The sequence below is a fragment of the Rattus rattus genome, chromosome 7 (genome assembly GCF_011064425.1).
Source record: "Rattus rattus isolate New Zealand chromosome 7, Rrattus_CSIRO_v1, whole genome shotgun sequence".
NCBI lineage: Eukaryota > Metazoa > Chordata > Mammalia > Rodentia > Muridae > Rattus > Rattus rattus.
Genome location: NC_046160.1, coordinates 28,911,243 through 28,930,813, shown reverse-complemented (window position 1 = coordinate 28,930,813; position 19,571 = coordinate 28,911,243). Strand labels below are relative to the sequence as shown.

Genomic DNA, 19,571 nt, shown 5'->3' with positions numbered 1-19,571 from the left:
AGTAAAATTTGAAAATACATAAAAGGACTTCTAATTTAAAGGACAGAGGGGAAAGTGGGAAGAAAAATAAAGGTCATGAGACATGGTCAACGCTTGCAATCCCAACACTAAGTATCAGGAATTCAACCTTGACCACACTATTAGTTCAAGGGCAGGCTAGGTTACCACTTAATGCTTTGACCTAACTCACCACCAAAACCAGGGGCCAGGAAAATGGCTCAGCGGGTAAAAACACTTTGCTGCCAAGGCTGGTAATCTGAGTTCAATCCTTGGAACCCACACAGTGTAAGGAGGAGAGAGGACTCACAAACTGTCTGACTTCCACAGTTCTGTGACACATGTTCACACACCTATGTTTTTTCTAGGTTCCTTTAAAGGCAAAGCATAAAAAAAAGAAAGGAAGAGTGTGATAACCTTGAATCACTTGGTAACAAAGTTTTCACCAAGACCAACCCTGCTGAAACGTGTGCTGGTCTATTTGGCTTCCAACATCAGATAGTTTCGTAGTCTAAATGGCAGGCTCAACTCCCAGACTACAAAATCTGAACCTGTGCAGTGTGCAACAGGATTCAACACAGAAAACAAGTGTAACACTGCTTAAGTATTAGTGCATCTAAATATTTCACAGCAATGTAAGAAGTGTTCTACCACTGTCACTGAATTAAAAACCTATCAAATGTTTCTATGTAAGATTGTTTTAGCTCCTTGAAGACTAAATCTCAGAGCCAAACCCTCAAGGAGGTAAAATAAGATATTCTTTCACATATGTAAATATGTGTTCCATTAAACCCCCTTTGGAAAAAAAAATCAGCAAACTATCATTACGAAGTCTTTCATATTACAAGGCATTCAGTCTTTCCATTGCTTTATTTGAAAAAAAATTGCTCATGAAACATTCATTTTGGAAAAAAGTACTACACAGATCAACATACTTCAATCAATACTAATTCTAGCTACCAATGTGCCAACAGCCTGTGAAGTCATATCATTTAGACGGCAGTGAGGATGGCTTGCTTTAGACAACTACTGATATACCAAAGAGGTGGTTGAAATCTTGTCAGTTACAAGTATTATTCCATCAAAATAGCAGTATTTCTAAGCTGATGTTATTTTCTAATTTAAAACTTCATCATCAATCTGGCATAATGGCTCACAAAAGGAACCCACTACCAAGCCTGATGACCTGAGTTCAAAATCCCAACGACCCACGTGATAAAGAGGGCACTAACACTACAAATTGCCCCCAACCTCCACATGCTCTCATGGCAAGTATACACCCACATCAAAACAAATGCTTAAAAATAAATAAAAATCTCACCACCCCAAAAAGCAGAACAAGACATAAGTCTCATTGTATAGTTAATGTAGTATGAGACAGTGCTACCCATTAAGAATATAAAGAATCCTGACTAAAAACAAAAGCTCAAACCTAAACTTTAGCAGGGACTTGATAATAAAAAAATAGATACATTAAGAAACTGACTAACAAATTAGAATATCCAGGTAAGGTAGAAATCAACTGATTTCACTAACACATCTACAAAGTGAAAATTCTAAAGTAAGGGGAAATACAGACCTATGACTTAAATGCCACAAACTATGTAAGCTGTGTTTGAATTTTGATTCTCGCCACCAAATACAAAATGCTTTCTTTGTGAAAAAGAATTAGGCCCAACACTTAAGATAATAGCTTTCTACATTCTCATTATTATCAATACACTCCTTTAAAAGGTAAAATGGATATTTCATACAATGGCAAATACAACAGATAGAAATCCAAAAATTTACTCTATTTTCTTTACTATGTTTGACATTTTCCATAATAAAGATTAATGAAATACATACAATCAAAAGCTATATGAAGGGGTTGATGTGCTCAGTACTGGCTGCTCATCCAGAGGCTCTGAGTTCAATTCCTAGCAACAAGGTAGCTCACAACCATCTATAAAAGGGATCTGATGCCCTCCTTCTGGCACGCATGTGTACATACAGAAGAGAGCATGTATACATTTTTAGAAATTATATGAGGACAAGCAGTGGTAGCACACACCTTTAATCCCAACACTCGAAGGAAACGCTTGGAAGGCTATCATCTCAGTTTGAGGCCAGCCTGGTCTACAGAGTAAGTTCCAGGATAGCCAGGGCTGTTACACAGAGAAACCCTGTCTCGAAAAACCCAAAACAAAAACAAAAACACCCCAGCTATATGAAGCATAAGGGAGCTGGGGAGATGGTTGAGTTAGTAAAGTATGAGGATTATAAGTTTAAATTCCCAGCATCCTTGTAATCGAAGTGCTGGGAAGGCAAAGCCAAGATGATTCCTGGCACCTGCCAGACAGCTAGTCTTGCAAAATTAGTCACCTCCACGTTCAATGATGGACTTGTCTCAAAAAATAAGGAGGGCAAGAAGAAAACACTGACCTCTGTCTCCTACACACATTCACTCACTGTGTGTGAGTGCACATCCATCCCCACAGCTCATATGCATATACACAGAACTCATACCCAGAGAACATGGAAAAAATTAAGAAAAAGTGGGCTTATAATACTTCTAAGCTGCAGCTTGTAAAGATGACTCTTCTCAAAGTTAAGTCCACTTAATAATTTTCTCAACCAGTTTTGACTAGTATATGGAAAATTTCCCACAAATGAGTACAATCTACTTTGGCCTAAGTTTTAATGAATCAGCATCCCCTCAAAAGAGTAGTCAATGGAACCTCTCACTCAAGCTTATGCTAGAGATCATTCTACAACTCAACTAAGTAGATATTAATATTCCTATAAATTAGGAAATTGCAGCATATTAACATACTAATTAAACAACAGTATGTTAATAGACAAATCAAATGGCAGAGAAATCAATATAATCAAGACCCCAAGAGCCTCATAACCTTTCCATAACAAAGCAAACCACCAATGAAGCAATATTACCATTTTAATATCAAGTTTACCCTCAAAAGGCTCACATATTGATGTTTCAGTTCCCAGGGCAGTGTTCAGAAGTGGATCTTCTAGAAAGTGAGATTATGAAGCCTGACTTCATGAGTGGATTAGTACACTGATGATATTCATGTGACCCAATTATTGGGAGCTGATAACAGAATATTATAGTGTGGACCCTAACTGGAGAAGCAGGTAACTCACGGGTGCCTTTTAAAGACTTACTTCCTGTCTAACCATTCTCTCTTCACTCTGCTCAGCTTCCTTGTTGCCAATCCAATGGTTTTACTATACCATGAGTTACTGCCTCTCCACAGGCCCAGCAACGTAAAACCGATCCATCATGAAATAAAACCTCTGAAGCTAAATAAATCCTTCCTCCTTTAAACTGTTCCATTTATTTGGCACTGCTATGGGACGGTAACAAAGTTGATAACTAACTCTTAATTTTAAAAAGATCTTTGTCCTTATCTTTCTTTAGTTTACACTATATAAATCACCTGGACAGCATCTTACTAGTTCTATATATGTGCAAATCCTTCAAAATGAAATCAAACAGCCTAGGTTTTCAACTGAAATTCTTTTATCATCAATACAGTATAACAGAAACCCAAATCAAAGGACTTAGAATATATGAATATACAAAATTAAAACATAAGTGCTTCCTAGAGTATTAACTGCCTATCTTAATGAGTGATTTTGTTTGTTTAAAACATCAACATACAAATCCTCAGATGTAAATTTCTCTTCTGGGAATCTGCCTCATACAAATAGCAGCATTAGCAGAACAGAACTAACAAGATTTACCCAGTAGTGCTTAACTAAACAATCAAGTTTAACAAAAGGAAAAAATGGTTTAATAGTAACAAAAGGCCATGTACTAAAAATTTTAATAAAATTAAAGTAATATGTACTAATAAAACAACCTATTATATCAAGAAAAATACCAAAGAGTTCTTTAATGTGGTTTTAAAAGATTTTTCTTAGAAAAATTTCAATGAACATGTTGGGGGCAGGGGACTGAGAAAGAGGGAACTAATGAAACCCAGGATGGTTTCAAACTATGTAGGCAAGAATAATCATGAACTCCTGATCTTCCTACCTCCATTTTCAAAGTGCCAAACTTACAGGTATACATACAGGCCCCCACAAGGCTCAATAAGATTATTTACTTATGAGAAGCAAACAGCAGGAAATAATCAACCTCAGGGCTGAAATCAATAAATTAGAAACAGAACAATGCAAAGAATCAACAAAACCAAGAGCTAGTTATCTGAGAAAATTCAAAACCCTTAGCTAACCCTAAACTAACTAGAAGGCACAGAGACAGTATCCAAATTAACAAAATTGTAAACGAAAAGAGAGACATAAAAGACACTGAAGAAATCCAAAGAATCATTAGGTCTTATTTCAAAAGCCTGTACTCTACAAAATTGAAAAATCTAAACAAAATGGACGATTTTCTTACTAAAGTTAAATCAAGACCAGGTAAACAATTTAAATAGGAATTGGTATTTCCTAATGGTATTTCCCTAAGGAAATAAAAGTCATCATTAAAAGTCTCCCAACCAAAAAGAGCCCTGGGCCAGATGGTTTTGGCACAGAATTCTACTAGACTTTCAAAGAAGAGCTAATACCAATACTCCTCAAACTATTCCACAAAATAAGACATTGCCAAACTCATTCTAGGAAGCCATAGTAACCCTGATACCTAAACCACACAAAGACTCAACAAAGAATTTCAGACCAATTTCCTGTAAGAACAGTGATGCAGAAATACTCAACAAAGTACCCGCAAACACATTGAAATCATCATCTACCACGATCAAGTAGGCTTCACCTAGGGATCCAGGGAGGACTCAATTTAAAAAAAAAAAAAAAAAAACACCCATCAAGGTAATCAACCATATAAACAAAGTGAAAGAAAGGAACTGTACTGTCTCATTAGATGCTTTTTTTAAAAAAGCCTTTGACAAAATTCAACATTCCTTTGAGGTAAAAGTCTTGGAAAGATCAGATATTTAAGATTCATACCTAAACACAATAAAAGCAATATACAGCAAGCCAATAGCTAATATCAAATTAAATACAGAGAAACTTAAAGCCACTCTCTCCCTATCTATTCAATAGAGTTCTTGAAGTTCTAGCTATACACAAGTGACCCTAAAATTCCAACAGAGAATTAGTACAGCTGGTAAACACCTTCAGCAAAGTGGATGGATACAAAACTAACTTAAAAAAAAAAATCAGTAACCCTCCTTTATACAAATGTTAAATGAGCTGAGAAAGAAATTAGTGAAGAAACACCCTTTCAATCTGTGCTCCATCTTTATCTCTGCACATCTGGAAGGCAGTATACATTTTGGGTCAAAGGTTTTTTGGATGGGTTGATGTCCCCCTCCTTCCACTGGACGTCTCACCTGGCTACAGGATGGCCAGCAGATAAAGCAAAGGACAACTATCAATAGGACAAAGCAGCAATCTACAGAATAGGAAAAAAATCTTCACTAACCCTACATCTAATAGAGGACTAATATCCAAAATAGCTAAAGACCTCAAGAAATTAGACACCAACAAACCAAATAATCCAATTAAAACTGGGGTACAGAACTAAACAGAATTCTCAACAGAGGAATGGCTAATGGCTGAGAAGCACTTAAATATCCAACACCCTTAGTCACCAGAGAAACGATAATCAGAACGTCTGTACTCCTTCCATCTTCCACCTGTCAGAGTAGCTAAGATCAAAGTGAAGTGACAAGACAGCACACGCTGGCAAAGTGTGGAGCAATAGAGAATACTCCATTGCTGGTGGGAGTGCAAACTTGAACAACCACTTTGGAAATCAATTTGGCAGTTTCTCAGAAATTTGGAAATAGTTCTACCTCAAGCCTCAGCTATACCACTCCTGGACATATACCCAAAAGATGATCCACTATACCACAAGGACATGTGCTCATATGTTCATAGTAGCTTTATTTGTAATAGCCAGAAATTGCAAACAATCCAAAGAATCTCTCAACCAAAAAGAATGGATGAAGAAGATGTGGTACATATACCCACCCGATGGAATAGTATTCTGCTGTTGAAAACACATCATGCAATTTGTAAACAAATAGACAAAACTAGAAAATATCTGAATGAGGTAACCCAGACCCAGAAAGACATGGTATGTACTCGTTTATGAAGGGGAAATTAACCATAAAGTACAAGATAGCCATACTTCAATCCACAGACCCAAAGAAGCTAAATAAGGAGGGCTCAAGAGAAGGTACTTGAATCTCAGAAGGGGAAGTAAAATAGAAACCACTGGAGGTAGATGGAGAAAAAACTTTATGGGAGAGGGGGTGGGGAGGGGAAGGGTGGAGATCAGGTGTGTGTTGGGGATGACAGGTTAGGGCTAGAACAGAAACCATTAGGGGAAGTCTCTGGGGTGAGCTGGAGACCTGGGAGAAAGGAGGCTCCTTGGGGTCTATGGGAGTGACTGAAGCTGAGACTCCAAGCAACTGGGGATATGGAGACTGAAGTGGCCATGCTGTCGCCAATGAGACGTCCAATGGAAGGAGGGGGACACCAACCCATCCACAAAACCTTTGACCCAAAATGTATACTGCCTTCAAGATGTGCAGAGATAAAGATGGAACAAAGACTGAAGGAATGATCAACCAATGACTGCCCAACTTGAGACCCATCATGGAGGAGAGAGCCAACCCGACACCATTAATGATACTCTTCTATGCTTGCAGACAGGACCTAGCATAACTGTCTTCTGAATGGCTTCATCCAGCAGCAGAGAGAAAGAGACGCAGAGACCAACAGCCAAACTTCAGGCGAAGCTCTGGGAGTCATGTGGAAGAGTAAGAGATTGTCTTAGCATTTTTACTGCTGTGAACAAATACCATGACCAAGGCAACTCTTATAGGAACATTTATATAATCAAGGCAGGAGCAGGAGCATAGCAGCATCCAGGCAGGCATGATGCAGGCGGAACAGGCAGAGCTAAGAGTTCTACATTTTAATCTGAAGGATATTATGAGACTCACTTCCAGGCAGCTAGGATGAGGGCCTAGACCAGGCCTACTGACACACCTATTCCAACAAGGCTACACCACCTAACAGTGCCACTCCCTGGGCCAAGCATATGCAAGCTATCACAGAGATAGAATTGAGTGAACTGGAGGGATCAAGGACACCAAAAGACAATCTACAGAGTGTACTAACCTGAAACCTTGGGAGTTCAGAGACTCCAAAAGCATGGCCAGACAGGACCTAAGGCCCCTCCCTACACATTTATAGCAGATGTGCAGCTTGGTCTTCATGTGGGCCTCCTAACAACTGGAGCAGGGGCTGTCTCTGACTTTGCTGCCTGCCTTTGGATCCCCTCCCCTAGTTGAGTTGCCATATCTGGCCTCAGTGGGAAAGGCCTGCTGTAACTTGATGTGCTAGAGTGGACTGGTACCCATAGGGTACCCTCTGAGAAGGGGATGGGATAGTGGGGGGAGGGGCTTGTAAGGGTGGGACTAAGAGGAGAGGAAGGACTAAATAAATAAAATTTACTCTCTGAAATAAGATCCTTGTTTCAATACATTTAAGATACATTAATCTCCAACACTCAGTAGCTATTTTTAAGCTCTGAGCACATGCTTAATTTCAGGCACGGTGGCTCACCCATTAAAGGACCAGAAGTCCAAAAGACTTTACCCCAGTATCAAGACAGATTTTTTTTTTTTTGGTCTACGTGTGGGTTGTGACTACTTGTTAGTATACATATGTGTACATGTGTAGGCAAGAGGTAGATATTAGGTATCTGTGCTCCAACTTTATTAAGACAGGGCAAGAGCTGAACTTGAAGTTAATCAATTCTGCCAAGGCATTTAGACGATGAATTTCAGCAATCAGCCTGTTTCTACCCACCACCCACCCACCCCCTGAGAACTGGGGTTATAGATATGCATTATTTTGCCAGGCTTTTTATGTGGGTTCCATCTGGGACTCCAAAATAAGATCTTCATGCCTATGTGCCAGGTACTTTACCCACTAAGACATTTCTCCATCTCCTATCATAACATTTTAAGTAAATGTTAACACAAAAACACCAAAAAAAAAAAAAAGTAATTTCCTAGACAACTTTAAAAAAATGAATATATGTACTTTTCCATATAGGCTATATAAAATATTGTTTTAACTTTATAATGGTTTGTGACTTTTAACATAACACATTTGTGACAGTTAATACCTTTTAACAGTTAAAAGTTTTAAAATGTTTATTGCAGTCTATGAAATAGTATGAAATACATGGTTTGTACAAATCTCTGAATAGTGAGTCTTTTAGATATTAATGAATTGTAATAATTTTCTCAGACATTCAAACAATGAATTCTTGATCATTTTCTTTTCACCACCTTTAAGTAAGATGAACAATCAAAATATCCTAAAGGTAACACACACTGGGTCTGGAGAGATGGCTCAGCTATTAAGAGCACTAACTGTCTGCTTTTCCAAAGGACCTGGATTCAATTCCCAGCACTAATATCACAGCTAACAATTGTCTCAAATTCTAGTTCTAGAGGACCCAACACCTTCTTCTGGTTTCTTTGGGGACCAGGCACTCACATGGTACACAGACATATACTGAAGCAAAACACCCACACACATAAAAAAATAAATAAACCTTAACTTTTAAATTGCAGTTTTTAAAGACTTTCATAAAAACATTTTTAAAAGAGAGTTTGTGATAAAAGATTCTTCAGCACAACTTAAATAAAATTTATTCTGTGTTATTTAAACTGAAAATTCTAGGACTATCATAATAAAATACATTAAAATTTTTAATTTAAAAAACAAAAACAGATATTGAATAGTAAGGCTAGTAATAATAAAACTAGTAAATAAATTCTAAGTTTACTTTTATTGTAAATTCCCCTGTCAGAATTCCACACCCAGGACCCATAGTATAGAAAGAGAAAAACTCACGCAAAATTGTACACACACACATAGCACAAAATAAAATTTTAAAAATTTAAAAAGAACATTTTAGATATGAACACCTTTTATTATCCAAAATATAACTCTGCTTCCTGAACACAGATGCAATGTGACACAGCAGCTGCCTGATACTGCAGCCATGCCTTTTGCAAGATAATGGAGCAATGCTCTCAAATTCTGGCTGTAGTTAGGAGCTCCATTACTTGCTATCTGAAATGCCTCGAGGTTCTTAGGAATGCGCAAATCATGACCCTGGACGAAAAGTTTCCATCTTAGCTACCTTCTATAAAGAATAATGTCACCCACTACATCGACTTTAGTTACCTTCTAAATAGCCAGAATGGGTTAAAACGTGGCAGTTTGAACACGCCAACTAGGGTAAGAAAAGAACCTCTATGCTCAGTAAAATTTGGAATATGAAGGTATTCACTAGTAGACACCAGCTTTGAACTGAACAGTGAGCACCTTTCCACCTGGCCCAAAGAATATCACATAATCATCTGACATATTGTTTTATGCTTTGATGCATTCTGTCTAATACTATGAAGCTATACTGGCCCCATAGTAAGAATTTCTCTTATTTGCCTCCCCCATCTTCATTCTTAAGGAAGAGCTCAAATACGTGGGCACAAACCCTAAGGATAAAAAATAATTCCCACATATAGAATAAAAATTGACTATGTCCGAAATTTGTTGTTTAGCAAAGAGTTACTTATTTCTTACTCTAATGTATATACTTCTATGGGTTTGTTCAGTCGTTTTTTGTTTTTTTTGTTTGTTTGTTTTTGTTTTGTTTTTTTCTTTTTTTCGGAGCTGGGGACCGAACCCAGGGCCTTGCAGTTGCTAGGCAAGCGCTCTACCACTGAGCCAAATCCCCAACCCCTGTTCAGTCGTTTTTAACTTGACTATAATATTCAGACTAGATTGGTGTCTTAGGGTTTATATTGCTGTGAAGAAACGCCATGACCAAAAAGCAAGTTGGAGAGGAAAGGGTTCACTTCCAGATCGCAGTCCATCATAGGAAGTCAGAGCAGAAACATGAAGGCAGGAGCTGATGCAGAGGCCATGGAGGGATGCTGCTTACTGGCTTGCTTCCCATGGCTTGCTCACCCTGCCTTCTTAAGAGAACCCAGGACTACCAACCAGTCCAGGGATTCATCACCCACAATAAGCTGGGCCCTCCCCCATTAACCATTAAGAAAATGCCCTCATGGGCTGGAGAGATGGCTCAGTGGTTAAGAGCACCCGACTACTCTTCCAGAGGTCCTGAGTTCAATTCCCAGCAACCACATGGTGGCTCACAACCATCTGTAATGAGATCTGATGCCCTCTTCTGGTGTGTGTCTGAGGACAGCTACAGTGTACTTATATATAATAAATGAATAAAAAAAAAAAAAAAAAAAAAATCATTTCCCAATTACCAGCTGGATTTCATGGATGCATTTCCTCAATAGTGACTCCTTTCTCTGTGATGACTCTAGTTTGTGTCAAGTTGACACACAAAACCAGCCAGTACAATTTGTTTACTGACTTCTTGAAACTAACATTTGGAAAATGACATAAAGTAAAGTTTTGTAGGGGTAAAAAAAGAAATTATACCTATTCCATGGAGGCAATCTATTTCCTAGCATTACTATTTAAAGGAATATTTCTTAGAGAAGGGATAGAGCTGTAACAGAAATTCCAGTAATATTTTTCCCCAGGCTCTCAAGGACAGGTTATATACCTAAGTCAAAATACAACACAGGGAAAGCAATTCCATAACAACTTTATAATAGTTTCAGGATAATTTAAATCTTCCTAAACTATAATCCTGGTTGTTCAAATCTAAATGAATAAAATTCCCAATCAAATGATTGCATTATGGTGACCTCCAGTTGCTCCATTCAGATTTTGTCACTTGTCTCCCATCAGTCACTATGTGATTCCCTCTGGCCGAATGACATTTCACCTATCTCTTGACATTAATGTCTCTAATTTTTTATTTGTATCGTCATTATTATATATGTGGATATGACATTGAGTGTGTGAGGATGCCAGTACCACAACACTCATGTAGAGATGAAAGAACAACTTGGCAGAGTCAGCTCTCTCCTCGCACCTTTACATAGGTTTGGGGTAGAATATACTTAGGTTACTAAGGCTTGCATGGAAAACATCATTAACTCACTGAGTCTTCTCACCAACACAAACTTCTCTAACTTCACTAACAGGTTAGCCCTCCAATTCTGGATTGTAGTTTAGTACAGATATAGTTAAGTTGATCAGGAATAGTCATAATGGTTATACATATGCAAAGCTTTTCCTACCCCAAAGTCCACAGTCACCTTTATATCACCTTTGTGACAGCCAAGTTAACTCCTTCTCTACACTATAAATTCCCTAAAAACAAGAATTACTGATTAACGACATCTAAAGACAGTGTAGCTCAAGACCAATCTACAATCCTCAAACAAGTGTGCTTTTGATAGTATAACCTTAATGAAAAGACATTCAAAAACAAATATACTATATTCTTTAACATTCCATGAATACTTTCAACAAGAATTTTGATTTAAAAGGGCATTTATTTTTAGCAAGCACTTAAGAGTACTCCTCTTTTACTGATGTAGAAGCCACAGAATCTAGAAATTAAAGCACCCTGTCTCTTCATTTTTTGAAAATCAATTATAATAATTATGTTTCAATCAAATTGTTCAAGTCAGACATAGTGGCTTACCTGTAATCCCAGCACTTGTTAGAGGCAGGAGGATTTTAAATTCATTCAAGGTCATACTCCCAGGGTTTTCCACACCAACTTAAATTACGTAAGAATCTTATCCCCGACCCCCATTACAAAACAAAACACCAAACCAAACTGAATAAACAAACAAAAAAGCTGTAGAAAAAAACCTAGGGCTGGAGAGATGGCTCAGTGGTTAAGAGCTCCAACTGCTCTTCCAGAGGTCCTGAGTTCAATTCCCAACAACCACATGGTGGCTCACAACCATCTGTAATGGTATCCAAAACCTTCTTCTGGTGTGTCTGAAGACAGCTACAGTGTACTCACTCTACAGCGTACTCACATACGTAAAATAAAAATAAAAAATAAAATAAAATAAAAATACCTAGACCCACTTTCTAACTTCAAAACTTTATGCAAAACTGGGAATAAAGATTTAGATTTTACTACAGAAATGTCTGACATTTAATCACAAGAGTACAGATAAAATGGTCTGGAGAAGTTCAAATAGTTCCTACCTATGCTTAATTTTGTTTTTTTAGAAACAGGGTTTCTCTGAGTGTCTTGGAACTTACTCCGTAGACCAGATCTGCTTGTCTCTACCTCCTTCCTATGTGCTGGGATTTAAAGGCGTGAACCTGGAGTATTTAATCTTTTGATAGCTAACAAACTATGTCATTTAGTTTGTTTCTTCCCATTGACAGCCCCATTACATAGCTGTCCATAGATTCCTCCTGCCTCTATATTTCACTTACCTATATTGTCTGAATAAAACCAACTACATCTTAGTTAAGATGCACTTATCCCTAAGAAGTCTTCTGGAAATGGTGCCAAAGGGATAAAGTGATGTGTCAGTGATTAAAGAGTGAGAACCTAGGTTCAGATCCCCAAAAACCCATATACACCAATATCCCCAGGTCATAAAGGTACATAAAAGGCTGACCATGAAAAACCCCTAAATCTCCAAGAGCCTGGTGTTTGCAATGGCAAACATGAGACCCCCACTTCCAACACTGTGGAAGGTAAGGACCCACACCCAATATTATCCTCTGATCTCCACACATACACTCTGGCACATTCAAGTCCTGTGTCCGAGTATTCGAACACAAACACAAAGAAAAAAACTTACTACTTTTGGCAAGTCAATTATAGCAGAAATCACCACAAAGATCGACCTTCAAACCAGGTCCCAGATTCACTATTTGACCTTTTTTTAAAAATTTTATATATTTATTTATTTATTTATTTATTTATACATACAGACAGACAGTTCTGCCTGCATGGATGTACACTTGCACACCAGAAGAGGGCATCGGATCCCATTACAGATGGTTGTAAAGCCACCATGTGGTTGCAGAGAATTGAACTCAGGACCTTTAGAAGAGCAGCCAATGCTCTTAACTTCTGAGCCATTTCTCCAGCCCAACTTTTTTTTTTAAAAAAGAGGACTATACAGAAACAATACTTTCCTACTTTTCCAATTCCACCACATTATATATTTGTTGGCAGTTACAGGTTTTATTCCTTCCTGGAGTATCCAACTTTTGACACTTACACTACACTGACATCTATGAAGTTCATACTTAAGAACCACACGAATGGGCTGAGAGATGGCTCAGTGGTTAAGAGCACTCACTCTTCCAGAGGTCCTGAGTTCAAATCCCAGCAAACCACATGGTGGCTCACAACCATCTGTAATGAGATCTGATGCCCTTCTGGTGTGTCTGAAGACATCTATGGTACTATATACAATAAAAAATCTTTAAAAAAAAAAAGAGGGGTTGGGGATTTGGCTCAGTGGGAGAGCGCTTGCCTAGGAAGCGCAATGCCCTGGGTTCGGCCCCCCGCCCCAAAAAAAAAAAAAAAAAAAAAAGAACATTTAAAAAAAAAAAAAAAAAAAAGACACGAATGAAATTTTTATAAGTATCTCACAATGTTTTGGTTGAGTTTAGGGCTTTATGATGAGCTGCATCCAGTTTTTCTTGATCACATACAATAGACCAAGAGTTGGACATGCCTGATAGGCAGTACTGAGTAGATAATCTTGTAGTATGTTGATGTATAGCCAAATAGACTAAATCCTTTCCAGGAAACAAATTTGGGGGATCAGTGAAGAGCCCAAGCATATACTTTGCCAGTAAGTAATAATAATCTTGTTTTTTCCTGTCCTGCTTCCAGTCAATTAAAACACCTTTTTCACATTTGAAATTATTCTCTGTAGTTGGCAGCTAGTGTGACATGCGCATCAGGTGGGCACACTGGATGTTTCTCAGTATTCTAAAGTCTTTTATCCCTCCACAAAAGAAAAGAAGAAAGTGAAAATAAGTGCCGTGTGGCATGATAATAGATTAACACTATAGCAACCAAACTTGCAGAATGGAGTAAAGAAACCATCCTTTTGTCAACATGCTTGAATAGTCAATCACTTTCAACTTCTTAAACCATTTCATTTTAGATTCAAAAAAGGAGAGAATCAAAGACTCATTTAAAAAGTGAATGAAAATTTAAAGTTACTCTTTAAGGTAAAGGTTGATAATCAGGCAAATCCTAATTTCTCATTTAAAGTTCAATCTCTTGAATGATGGGAAGAAAAAGCATTGTGTATCTACACATCTAATAATTCTACAGTGTTTCATGAACTAGAAAACTTTGAAAATATTTCTAAGTCCACTTTTCAACTACAAAAGCAGTAATTTTTTAAAAAATGACTTGTCAACCGGGCAGTGGTGGCATTCCCCTTTGATCCCAGCACTTGGGAAGCAGAAGGCCAGCCTAGTCTACACAGAGTTCCAGAGGACTACACAGAGAAACCCTGTCAAAACAAAACATTTCCATTTGAAGCAACATTTTCATTCTGCACTAAAATTCAGAACCTATTGAACCAAGAGGCAAGTTAGACTGATGGTGAACCAACAATTTTTAATGCTGGTAAAGCTACAGAGGAATAGTTTATTTAGACTTTAACACAATCACTAGTAGCACAAGCCACTACCATTCTCTCCTATAGAAAGAAGATGTCTACCCTGGTTGGTCTCATGAGGTAGGACACATTTTCTGCAGGGGGCACACTCCCAGGAAAAGGGAGGAAGGGGTTCAGCATGCTACCTAATTCCCTTACAATAAGCCTAATAGACAAAGAAGGAAAGAAGAAAGTAAGTTCTAGCCAGATAGTTTTGATGCTTTCTAAAAATATGATCTATAAAGTTTGGTGTTAGCAGGGTATACTTTTAATCCCACCACTTGGGAAGCAGAGGCAGGTGGATCTCTGAGTTCAGGGTCAGCCTGATCTACAGAGTGAATTCCAGGACAGTCAAGGCTACACAGAGAAACCCTGTCTCCATAACAAAACAAAAATCTAATCATTAGACAATTTCAATTAACCACCTACAAGTGCACTGTTTATTAACCTATTAGTAAAATGGCCTAAAGCTGTGAATGAATGCAAGTTATACAAAGCCATGGTGAGATAGGAGTATTCACACAGTGTATTTCAGATAAATACAAACACGAACACCCACACCCACTCAACATACACACAGGCAGTCTTGGTTGGTGAGAAGATCAGTTCTGGATGTCACACCTGGCCTAAATCAACTCTGATATCATGCCTGGCCTAAATCGATTAGTGCTTCTGATAATATCAAAAAATACATATTTAAAAGACAAACTAGCTCTTAACACCAGAAAGATGAGGTAAGGAAAAAAAAAATCAATGTTTTTGTACAGGTGCTAAATTACTTTAAAATCTTGTGCAGTCAACAAAATAGAGGCCTGCCTACAGTCTGACAACCTAAGTTCCATCCCCAGGAACCACAAGGTGGGAGGGAGAAATCACCCACAATCTGTCCTCTGACCTCCATACACATGCCACAAACACAGAGACAAAAAGTTACATAAAAATATAAAGAAAAGTTACTTTAAACTCTTACTAAATGCTAACCACCTAAAGGAACTTTAGACTCAAGACAAAGAAAATTTTATTAAATCACTAGACAGCTTAGATTGCCTGAAAAGTTTTAAAAGTGGTCCTTGGCAAATCCACTTAAGGTAAATCAGACTGATAAAATTAGAAAAATAAAAGAAAAACCCCGAATATTGAAGCAAGTTTCTGAAATACAAAAAAGTTATTGTAACTTTTTCGTGTGGAAGAGTTGTGCTCCAAAACACCAAAGACAGCCCTACAGAACTTAGTTTCTCCCAAAATTATTCTAAAGGCACTCTTGTGATAAAGAACATGCAAGTACTTACGACTGTTCACCTGACGTAATCTGACTATAAACAGGATATTAGACTAGCAACAGAGGCTTATTATTAACCAATTAAAAATATCCATCTTTGTATTTTTAACAGGATTCCTGGCCAGAATTCCCTAAACCATCCTCCATTCACCCGGTCACATGGTGAAGAGTCACGAATCTAAGCAGTGAACAAGCTTTAAACACGCCAAGGTAATTCCTTAAAACTGCTTTCGTGACACACTGTATCGTTTCCAGGCATTGCACCGTGTTAAGCATTTAAAAACATTTCTCCAGAAATCCTCATCAAAACAAAACAAAACAAAACCCCAAAAACAAAACAAACAAAAAAAACTGCCTCCAGATTTCTTTAAATCTGAAAAAAAACTCAGAGCATGTCTTCTTACAAAACGTCCGAAATCTCATCCTTCCCCAAAAAGTCCAAAATGTTACAGAAAAAAAAAGGCTACAAGAAAAAAAAATAAGGTTTCTAGTTGAATGTTGGAAGAAGCACTAACTTTACACGTGTTTGGGTATAAACTCCACACAGTTTATTTTCCCTCAAATCTGACCGTATTCACACACAAAACTATGGTTCAAATATTTGAAGTCTTTGATTTGGTCTTCGGCTTTAAAGTTATACATTCTTCGGGGGTACTGAAAAGATGTTCCCCTAACAAAAACACCACGTTCCTTACTAGGGCACCTGAACAGGTCGAACCCCAAGTCCGTTTTCTTTCACATCCACATCCGTTTGGCAAGTTTTCCTGGACACTCCAGGCCCTCAAGGACCCCCCTCCCAAAACCTCCTCCCTTACACCCACCCACCCATACTGTTCGCATAAAACCCACTCCCCTTCCGGCTTCACCCACTTCCAACTCCAGACACGTTTCTCTGGGTCCAAATGGAGCTTTCCAGACTTGGAACCGGCGCTGGGGGCCGCTGGCACAACGATTTGGTCACTTAGTCGCGCTGGCGGAGCCGGGCAAGCCAGGGCGCGGGAAGGAAGGGAGCCATGAGTTGCCCTCCCCGCCGGCGCACACCCCTTCCGGCCCCTCCCCCGGCATTGTGCGAGCGGGGCCCAGGCCGCAGTCCGCCGCGATACCCGCCCAGGCCCGACCTGTTCCCGCCCGAGGCCTGCTCCCGTGGAGGCCGCCACACAAAGCCCGGAGCCGTACCCCGCGGCGCCCACGAACCAGACGAAGCGAGCGCGGGCTGACTTACAGGGCTGCTGCGGCCGCGCTGCCTCAGCCGGGAGACACCGACCGTTGGGCACCGGCGGCGACGCTCTCGGCCGTCCGTCCTCCCCCTCCGCCTCCGGTGGCGGCGACGTCTTCTTTCTCCTCCTCCTACCTCCCTCCCCCCCACCCCACCTCCTTCTTCTCCTCCCCCTCCTCCTCCGAACCACCGAAGTACCGAGGGTGAGGCACAGAGACTCACAACAACATGGCTGCCACCGCCGCCTCCCCTCCCCTCCCTCCCCCGCCCACCGGCCGCGCGCAAAGCACTTCGGGAGAAAGGGGGGAGCGCTCACCCAGACGCGACGCCTCTCAGTGATGTGCGTAGCTTCTCCCGCGCGGCGGGCGCAGGGGGCCGGTCGGGGCTCTGCGCGTGCGCACTGTCGCGGCTCTCTTCTCGCGGGTGCGGCCGCCATCAAGCGTGCACGTACCGGCCTTTACCTTTGGGTTCAGGGCTGGGCTTCGCGCTCGACCTCTAGCGCTCTGCCTCCGGGGCTATTCATGCGCCCCGTATGGTGCTGCAAGCCTCCGACTTTCTGTATGAGGCTGAATTTATTCACCCACCGCTTCCTCTCGGATATCTCATTGTTCTCCCTAAACTGCCTGTGTGTAAGCACTGCTGCCCATGCCCCCCAAAACTGGGGTCTCCCGTTTCACTTCCGGGATGCTGGCACCTACAGGAGCTGTAAACCTTAATACAGGCCCCTACCATTCAACGTTTATCTCCCTTCCCCTCCCCCCAAAATATTGGAGGTTTAGGTGAAAAAAACGCACCCTTGTAAAATGTCTATCTACCATTCTAGTTCCAGTACTTCCGTAGCAAGTGTTGCTAACTCCTGCAATTGATGAGACAGGGGAAATGGCAAACACAAAAGAAACTAACTTGCACTATGTGTCAGACTAAATGTTCTATTACCAATGACTCCAAAGATTTGGTGGCAGTCATCAGGACCACTTTCTATCACAGCTCTCCCAGAGAGCTTGGGCACGCATGGGGCAACTTCCTGATGCCTTACCTCCTGGTTTTAACAATCCAGGGCCTTGTAATTACTCTGTGTTTGTCTTTCCTAGGCATCTGTGAGCTCTACCAAGCTAAGGACTGTGTGTTTTGTTCGTGTGATGTCTCCTAGTACCTGTTAGACACAGGAGCTCTTTGAATTTTCATCATTACAAAAACGGACTGATTTAAAATTGTGTTGTGTTGCTTTGACAGAATACTAAATCAGGTCATTTATAATGAAAATAAATTTCCTTCTCAAGCTTCTGAAGACCAGGAAGTCCAATGCTGAAAGTTGCCACTGTAGAAAGATCCTTGGTGCTGTGTAATCCCATGGTGAAAAGCAAAAGGACAAAAGAACAAGAGAGGAGGGGTTGAGCTTGCTTTTATATTACCCACTCTCAAGATAACATATCCTCCCTAGATAGTGATACTAATTCATGCAGGGGGGCCCTTTGACTTAATCCACCTCTTCTTAAATATCTATATGCATGTTTTTTCATGTGTGGGCATGGCATGTGGAGGGCTGAGGTTGACACTGATACTGGAGCTCACTAATTTTACTGGGCTGGCTGACCAGTAAGTCACAGGAATCCTTCTGTCTCTGCCTGCCCGGCACTGTGTAGGTACAATTCCCTGCTTTTTAAACAGGTTCTGGAACCCAAACCATCTCAATGCTTGTTCAGCAAACATTTCACCAACTGAGCCATCTCCCCTGGGCCCCTAATCCCGTCTGTTATTAGGCTCCAAATTCCACCATTGTTGCACTGAATTTTTTAGTTCCAACCCATAAACATTTAGAGAAGCATCTGCACCTCCCCTGCATATCAAGTTTCTACCTCCTGCCCAAGTTTCAGGCTTCCACTTGAATATCATTCTTGTCTCCAAACATGCTAAGAATTGAAGTCAGATCTATCCCCTATCCCCAAACCTTACTCTGTCTCCACAATTAGCAATTTCATCACCAAGTCATTCCCAAAAGACTATTCTGAACCACTTTTACTGTTTTCCTCTTTTCCCCCCACTCCCCACATAGATAAATCGACAGGCCTTGCAGATTCTTTTTTAAAATTGAAATTTATTTTTCCATTTTTTCTTTTTTTTTTTTTTTTTTTTTTTTCGAGCTGGGGACCGAACCCAGGCCTTGCGCCATAGGCAAGCGCCTACCACTGAGCTAAACCCCCAACCCCTCCATTTTTTTTTCTTTATTGATTTTACTTGCATTTCAAATATTATCCCCTTTCCCAGTTTCCCCTCCAGAAACCTGATGTCCCATCTCCCCTCCCCCTGCTTCTATAAGGGTGCTCCTCCACCCACCCACACCCTCCTACCTACCCACCCTGACATTCCCATACACTGGGAATTGATGCCCGACAAGGCCATCCTCTGCTTCATATGCAACTGGAGCCATAGGTCCATCCCTGTGTTCTCTGAGGATAGTGGTTTAGTCCCT

At 40.0% G+C, this 19,571-nt stretch overlaps 1 protein-coding gene across 14 annotated transcripts in view; it reads right to left on the bottom strand.

Annotated features, from left to right (window-relative positions):
- Pum2 (pumilio RNA binding family member 2) overlaps positions 1-17,259 on the bottom strand; it is a 79,720-nt gene extending 62,461 nt beyond the window's left edge. For 10 of the 14 annotated variants that reach the window (XM_032909200.1, XM_032909201.1, XM_032909193.1 and 7 more), the window contains exon 1: positions 17,108-17,259. The gene's annotated coding sequence lies outside the window, so the exon portion shown is untranslated. The remainder of the gene's footprint in view (positions 1-17,107) is intronic. The other 4 variants (XM_032909203.1, XM_032909205.1, XM_032909206.1 and 1 more) reach the window with 1 other exon arrangement.
- Between the last annotated feature and the right edge of the window lie 2,312 nt (positions 17,260-19,571).